Source organism: Mus pahari, chromosome 5, assembly GCF_900095145.1.
Source record: "Mus pahari chromosome 5, PAHARI_EIJ_v1.1, whole genome shotgun sequence".
In the NCBI taxonomy this organism is placed as follows: Eukaryota; Metazoa; Chordata; class Mammalia; order Rodentia; family Muridae; genus Mus; species Mus pahari.
In genome coordinates this window covers 163,423,726-163,432,186 of record NC_034594.1, presented here as the reverse complement: position 1 = coordinate 163,432,186, position 8,461 = coordinate 163,423,726, and positions in this window count along the sequence as shown.

Sequence of the window (8,461 nt, the reverse complement as noted above, 5' to 3'; positions counted from 1 at the left end):
CCTCGAACTCAGAAATCCACCTGCCTCTGCCTCCCGAGTGCTGGGATTAAAGGCGTGCACCACCACTGCCTGGCAAGAGGCCAGGATTTAAGGAAAGGAATCACCACTCAGATGAGGTAATTAGCTGTCATCAGGTGGCAATAGGCTGGTGACACTGTGGGGGCAAGGGAGAATTCATTTGGCACTGGAGGCGCCCACTGAGGCATCAGAGTCACTCCCCCTCCTCACTGGAAAAGACAGAAGCCTGATCTGAGTGGGCCATGGGATCTCACAGTTTAGGGACAAGTGTCTGTGTCATGCCATCACATGAGATTCTTGAAACAGTAGAAATTTTAGTGAGGGAGGAGTGGACTTCGAATGGGTCTTGAAGAAGGAGACAATTACTGATGTGATCTCAAAACTAGATGTAGGAACAGAGACAGAAAGAAGATTGGCTGGTTCATCCCAGAAGCAGTTGGTTGTGAATGACACCTGGAATGGTCAGGGATTGTAGTGGAGAACTGTGGAAATCACTCAGACCCACACCCAGGGACTAAGACACCCAGGAGGCCGGCCGATGGGCCTCTCCCTGTACTGTTCAGTCAGCTGCAGGAAGCTTCCAGGTGTTGGGGAGAGACCCACATCCACAGACTGCTCCACGGGAAGATAAAGTCTTAGCCACAGCCTCCATCTGAGACTCTTGGGAGCACCTGTTATGACTTGACTATAAAATGTCTCCCACACGCTCACTGGTGAAGGATCGGTCCCCAGACAGTGGTGCTATTTTGGGAGGTTCTGGAAACTGTCAGCGGTGGAGCCTAGCTGGAGGAAGGAGGCCCCAAGGAAAGGTCTGGGGAGAGCAGAGGCTTGCTTATCTTTCCTCCAGATGTATCTGTCTCCCTGCTTCTTGGCTGCCGAGTTGGGATCCGCTCCGCTCCATCAGGCCTGCCTCACCATGAGCAAAATAAATTTCTCTTCTCCTCAAATTGTTTTTAAGTTAGGTATTCTGACAGAGTAGCACATTGTCTTCAATGACCTTATTTATCACCAAATTCTGGTGACCTCTTCAGACCCAAACCTAGAACAGTAAATATCAGGTCCACTCTTTTTATTATTGTGTCTCCAAGGCCTCTTCCTTCACACTTCCTTCAATCTTAGACTGGTCTAGTAATAATTCCAATATTAATTTTTAAAAAAGCAGAAGAGAAGCCCCCCAGACTAGAGGAGTGTGTTGGAGAGGTGATGTGATTGGACAGGAACAGATGGGACGGGGCGGGTCTGGAGGCAGAAAGGAAGGCTACAGTGGTCCAGGTGAGAGTTCACAGGGGATTTTGGCAATGCTGAGAAGTTGGAAATTGGTTCAGTCCACGTCTGCCTCCCTCCTCCAGAAGGCATGTTGCCTGAGGACAGGAACTTCAGCTTTTTAGTTACTGTGCTGTAATTTCCAATTCTCGTAACAGCTCTTGGCCTATAGTAGATACTTTATTTAAAAAGTAACAAACAAAATTTTGGTACTTTATCATTTAAGTGTTCACACCACCCCTCCCCCACTGAAGACAGCTACATCCTGCAATACATCAAAACAACCACAGAAATACTGTATGTACTGTGACAGTTCATCTTAACTGTCAATTCAGCAGGATTTAGAGCCACTTGGGGAGCATGCATCTGGGCTTGTCTGTGAGGAGTTTCTAGACCCGGTTAATTGAGGTTGGAGCCTCAGATGTAGTGGAAGCACATCAGACTTTGTGCTGGGGGCCTGGGCTGAGTACGAGGAGAAACCTTGCTAAGCCTCAACTCCTTCTCTACTTCAATGTGACCAGCATGCTCACACTCCAGGAGCTGTGCCTTCCAAATGCCATGATGGACTGTCTCCTCAACCTGCGAGCAGATCAGACCCTTCCTTGAGTTGCTTTTGTGGTGTTCCATACAATCCTTCAAGTGAATTACCCATCATCTTCATAAGTCTTCAAGGATCATCCTGGCACTGCTAACATTCCTTCATAGAACAAGGGAAAAGCCTGGAACCTTCTCTAGTGTATCCAGCAACTCTCCCCAGCCAACTGTACCCAGTCCTACCCTAACTGTACAGGCCTTGGGGTCTCAGGGAGGGGCTGAAGTGTCTAGGCTGGGGAAGCCTAGGGAAAGGAAGTTCATCTATGCAGCCATGGAAGTGAGGAGCCATCGTCCATGCTGGGGGGCAGACCTTCCAGAGAGACTAGTATGGAGTCATCCATGGGTTAGGGTTAGGGTTACAGTTACAGTTACAGTTACGGTTAAGGTTAGGCTCTGTAAATGATTCTAATAAACGCATAGATTCTCAGAGTGAATTGTGCAGTGTCCAAAGGGAAGAATGGGAGCAACCTTTGTCAGATGTTTTTGTCAAAGAAATAAGAAAAGTAGCTGATGCAGGCTGAAAAGATACAGTGTAACCAGCCACAGTCGCCCACCCCAGACTCACTCCCCAGGTGGACACCCTGGAAGGCAAAGGCCTCTGTGATGTATGTGTGTGTGTGTGTGTGTGTGTGTGTGTGTGTGTGTGTATGAGAGAGAGAGAGAGAGAGAGAGAGAGAGAGAGAGAGAGAGAGAGAGAGAGTTAGTTCACCACTTCAGTCCATTTGGCTTACAACAAGACTCAAAACTGGGAGATGAAGGAAAATTGAGCCTGGAGTGACTGTTGCCTGATTCCAGAGCCCAGGCTGCCTTTAGGTACAGAGATGTAGGACTGTGGGAATATTTTAATTTCTTTTAGAATGAGAAGGGAATAAGAAGCGTATTGATGAATATATGACAAACCCAGGTTGGGTTCTGCTCACCTGTGTGACCACACAGCTGTCAACTATCACTTTAGGGATGTCTTATGGCATAGAAAGCCATCCTTGAACAGCCACAACTTGGTCCCACCTGGCACAGCTCTCCTCTGAGGTGCCAGCTACTACTGTCAAGAGCCAGAGAAACAAGAGTTGGGGGAGTCATCTCACGTAGGTTTTTCTATTTTTATTATTTGATATTTTCTTTTTTTTTTAAGATTTATTTGTTTGTTTGTTTTTTTATTATATGTAAGTACACTGTAGCTGTCTCCAGACACTCCAGAAGAGGGCGTCAGATCTTGTTACGGATGGTTGTGAGCCACCATGTGGTTGCTGGGATTTGAACTCTGCACCTTCGGAAGAGCAGTCAGGTGCTCTTACCCGCTGAGCCATCTCACCAGCCCTCGATATTTTCTTTATTTACATTTCAAATGTCTCACTTAGTTTTCTAAACTTGTGTTATAAGAAGGCAAAACTGATGTGGTGATTTTGCCAAGACCACAGAGAGCAAACGGCCACACTGAGATCTAAGCTGAGGATTGTCCGAGACCTTCCATGGATTATGACTGCCTAGTCATGCCTTGGGATCACAGGCTGGGTTATGCAGGGACACCTTCCCCAGATCTGTCCCTGCCTGCCACAGGCAGTCCTACCCAGAGCCACCCAGCTCCACCCTGTCCTCTGTAAACCCTCATCTAGCTCGTTCCCAGTACCAAGCCCACGTCCCACCCATCTCCTCCCTTAATCACGAAACTTTGGGGAAACAGGGTTGAGTGGTAACACTCCACCCTAGCAGCAGGCACGACGCCCTGTCCTGCCTGTTAGTCCTTCCTGAGAAAAGTGAGCAGAGAGCAGCCTAGAAAGGGCTTCTGCCTCCTTGTGCCAACAAAAGGTCTGCTAAGACTCCAAGGGCCTCCTCTGCCCTCATCCTAATCCTCAGTTCAAACCCAGGGCTCAAACTATTTTCTGAAGCCTAAACAGGACCTCTCTACATCTCTAAGATGTCCATTTTACTCTTCTTCCATGCCCTGTTCTTGTTTGGTGGTCAGGCAGTTTGCAGTGTCCAAGAGTGGAACTCTGAGAGCCTAGTGCCACTCGGGAAGGGAAGGGCTTAGCTAGACTCCAGCTTTGTAGTTAACTCAACATCTGGCTGGCAGTGTGGCTCGGTGGATGAAATGCTTGCCAAGCATTTTCGAGGTCCTGGGTTTAGGGACCAGTAGTGGAACTTCTGTTTACTGCCTTGTGTGTCATCTCTCATCGGCTTTGTCTTGTGGTCATTGTATTCTGGGTTTGTCATAGGTTCTGCCACTCTTTGCACATGTATTGAGCATGATGTACTGGCCACAGGTAGCCCTTAGAGACCTTAGAGACACAAACCTGTGCTCAGTCGAAACTACAAAGAAGCTAGCTACAGAGGAGCAAGCAGTCTTTTCTAACACATTGTAGCATTGTAGCGTTTGGCCAGCTCAGTAGTGGTTGCTGGTGGAGAAGCAGTTAGCAGTTATGAGTGGGTTAACAATGTAAAACCAAAGCTGGTTACAAAATGTCCTGGAGGGGCTGACAAGATAGTTCAGCTAATAAAGGGGATTGCTGCACAGGCTTGGGGACCTGAAAGTGGTCCCTGGACTGTAGATGTGGGGGGAGAGAACTCATTCCACAGAGTTGCCCTTTGACCTCTACAGCCATGCTGTGGTGTGCAAACATCCATGCATACACACGTATATGCCACACACAGTGATTTTCTTAGCAAGCTTGGATAAATGAGAACAGGACCCCAAGACCTCATATTGTGCAATTTGATACAGCCGAAAGGATTAAGCTATATGTAGCCACTGGCGTTCTTCCTAAGAAAGAAGAGCACAGTAAGAATCTCACAGAGTCAGCCTTGGAGTTTTCTAAAATGATAACAGACTTTGTGTTTTGTTTGTATGTGAGAGAAAGACAGGACCTCAGTCTGTAGTGACGGCCTGGAACGCACCATGATCCTTGTGCCTCAACCTCTTAAGTACTAGGATTCTGTAACAGTTTATATATGCTTGGCCCAGGGAGTGGCACTATTTGGAGGTGTCGATTTGTTGAAGTAGGTGTGTCACTGTGGGTGTGGGCCTCATCCTACCTGCCTGGAAGCCAGTATTCTGGTAGCAGCCTTCAGATGATGATGTAGAACCCTCAGCTATGCCTGTGCCATGCCTGCCTGGATGCTGCCATGCTCCTGCCTTGATGATAATGAACTGAACCTCTGAACCTGTAAGCCAGTCTCAATTAAATGTCCTTATAAAAGTTGCCTTGGTCATGGTGTCTGTTCACAGCAGTAAAACCCTAACTAAGATTTCAAGTGTGGCCTGCCAGAAACAGGGACATCTCACCCATATACAAAAAATGCCTCCTCCACATCACTGTGTGAAATGGCGGTGGCTCAGTCCTTAGGGGCTCTTCTAACCCCTAGTCTCCATCTAAAGGCACCTAGTCAGCCAGCGCCTGGCTCAGTGTTACAGCACTTGCTGCCAATGCTAACAACCTTAGTTTAATCTCACACTGTGAGTGAGAGTTGCCAACCTCTGCTCCTGCCCCACCCCATAAATAAAGAAAATGGAATAAGTTATTTTAAAGAAATGAAGGGAGAACAGAAATGTTAAGGGGACTAATAATGTCTAACACAAGGCATAGCGTGCAACAGACACCCAGAGTTCTGGGAGAAGCAAACAGAATTCCATCAAAAGTAAAAGATGTGTTAGTGGCTCTGGGATTGGCAACTGTTACCACAGGTCAAATCAGTTTTTCTACCTGCCTCATTTTGTTATTGTTTTGAGGCACGATCTTACCTCATAGTCCAGACTGGCCTGAGATGCCTTATCTTTCTGCCTCAGCCTCCCAGGTGTTGGATTACAGGTATACATCTGCTGCTTTTTAAAGCAAGCATTGGTGGACTACGATCATGCCCACTTATTTATAGATTGTCAATAGCTACTTTTCCACTATAACCACATGGAGCAATAATAGGAGCCAAGCTATGTTAGTCAGCTTTTCATTGCTGTAACTCAATACCTGAGGCAGGGTACTTAATAAAGAAATAGGTTTGATTGTTTGTTTGTTTGTGTGCACCATCCCGGAGTTATGAGACATGAGCAGCATGCTGAAGGCTCTGGCGAAGACCTTTGTGCTTCACTACACCAAGGTCTTGCTAGTCTGATTCTTCCTCATAAAGCCAGCAAGGTCCAATTATGGGGCCCCACCCCAGCAACCTAACCACATCTCTACAGCCTCTGAAGACCATAATCAGATGAGGTTTCCACCCTCTTAATACCATTAACAAAAAGCCTTAGACATGAAACTCCTGCTTGAGTTTGGAGGAGGACAGCTTTACTCAAACTACAGTCAAGGACCGTAAGAGATGCAGAGTCTAAAAGACACATGGCTGTCCAGCGGCATCCTTGAGAAACCGGCTTGCAGGATCCCTTAGACTCTTCCTCAGGTGCTCACTGTGTACATGATGTGGCAGTGCCTGGAAAGAGTATCCACCCATACAGTGTGTGTGACACAGTGTCTGCACACCCTGCCACATGCTCTAAGTCACTTCTAGACTACCTACAGACAATGCGGGGTAGATGTTCTGTCAAGAGCTGTTGGATTCTATCTGAGGATACTGACTAGAACATGTTTGCATATGCTCAGCACAGACACATTTCTTCTAGTATTTTTAAATCAAAGGCTGGCTGAGTCTATTGATCTGGAAGCCTGGATACTATGACCATGTCTTCTACAAGAGGATAGTCTAAAATAAGTGAGGATATCCCCTAGAGCCAGTAGAACTGGCAAAACTTTCCTATTTGGGCTGGAGATGGTGCTGGGGCTAAAAGCATGTACTGCACAAGGTTCCAGGTTCAGTTCCCAGCACCCAAGTTGGGCAGTTCACAACCTCCTGGAACTCAAGTACCAAGGAACCTGACACCCTCTTCTGGCCTCTGTTGGAACCTGCAGTCATACACACATGGCACACACACACACACACACACACACACACACACACACAGAGAAATACAGAGACACAGACATGCACTTTCTCTCTTAAAAACAAAGCAGTTTTCTAGCTTAAGAGAAAGCAGATGAGAGCAAGGATAGATGGAAGACTAAATGTTTGTTCTCTGAACTGCCAATAATTATGGTTCCCACAGAACAAAACTTGGCACCAGACCTTCAGGACAGAGGGATTAGCATTGGTGTGAACTAGGCCCAGAGTCCCTGCTTAGTTGGTGGCCTAAGAACTCCTCCCAACTTTTCTCACTGGTCAATCTGTCTTCATCCAATTTTTTTTTAATCCCCATATATGACAAGGTGTCCTGGTGTTTAAGTTGAAGGACAGGAGCCCTGACAAACACATGCACTTTTATCTGGACAGACAGTGGTCCTGTAAGACAAATGAGTGCCTCTAACTATGGATCGAGAAAACATGGCATCTTAAACCTTACTCCTGTGTCTATGCGTCTCCAAAGGTTGTCAGTCACTCCCATGAGGGTAGGCTGGATTGACCCTAAAGTCATCTCTTTTAGATCTAAACCCACTCACCTCCCTCCTCCAATATCTCACAGGCACAGAATTAAAACAGTGTGGTTCTTCTCCAGAGCCAACATTTCCACACATGGTAAGGTCCATGATAGTGTAGAACACCCCCCCCCTCCAGCCTCCAAGATAGTATAGGAAACTCTGCCTCATGCCCCAGAGATTAAAAAGAGATGTTAATTTTAACTTCTCTTCAAGCCAGGAAGGGGAGGGGAGTAAAACAAAAGAATGTATCAATAAGTATCAATAATTGAATACATAGTAGTGGTGTCATCATGACTCATACTCACCTTTAGACCAATTATGTAAGTCTTATTATCATTGCTTTTGTGTGTGGATCAAGTCCTTGTCTTTCACTCACTATAAGCAGGTGTTCTACTGATACCCTGCCCTAAATCTTTATTGTACTTCTGGGCTCGCCTCTCCCGGGCAGCTAGGACTGTGGGAACACTCTACAGAGCCTAGCTTGTAATGTGCACGAGGTGATAGAAGAGGGTGTTGGGAGCCTTCTCCTACCATCTCCTACCTTCTTTGAAGTAGAGTCTCTCCCTGAACCTGGATTTGGAGTTGTTCAGCTAGGCCAACAGCCAATTACAGTCAGTCTCCTCTTTCTAACCCTGAGAGCCCTGGGTGGTAAGAATGTGTAAGAGCATACCTGGCTTATTCCGTGTGGGATTGCAGCGAATGTTCTAAACCAGTGAGTCATCTCCGCAGTCTCGTGTGTGTGTGTGTGTGTGTGTGTGTGTGTGTGTGTGTGTTTATTGGTTTGTATGTGTTTATTGGTTTTTTGAGATAGGATTTCTCAATGTCGCCATCCTGGAACTTACTATGTAGACAAGGCTGGCCTCAAACTCACAGAGATCCTCCTGCCTCTGCCTCTGCCNCTGGTGTGTTGAGATTAAAGGCCTGTGCCACCACACCTGGCTTGATTATTTTTAAGCAAAGAAAGACCCACAAATGCAGAAGTGACAAGGCCTGACAGAAGATACAGCCCTACCTTCCTCAAAGAATAGGCTTCCAGGGACCTAGGCCGTGTGTGGTGTGGATTTTTCTAAGCTCTGAGAAGAATGCATGGTGTGAGTCCTCTGGAGAACTGATTGCAGTTGTGATTAACT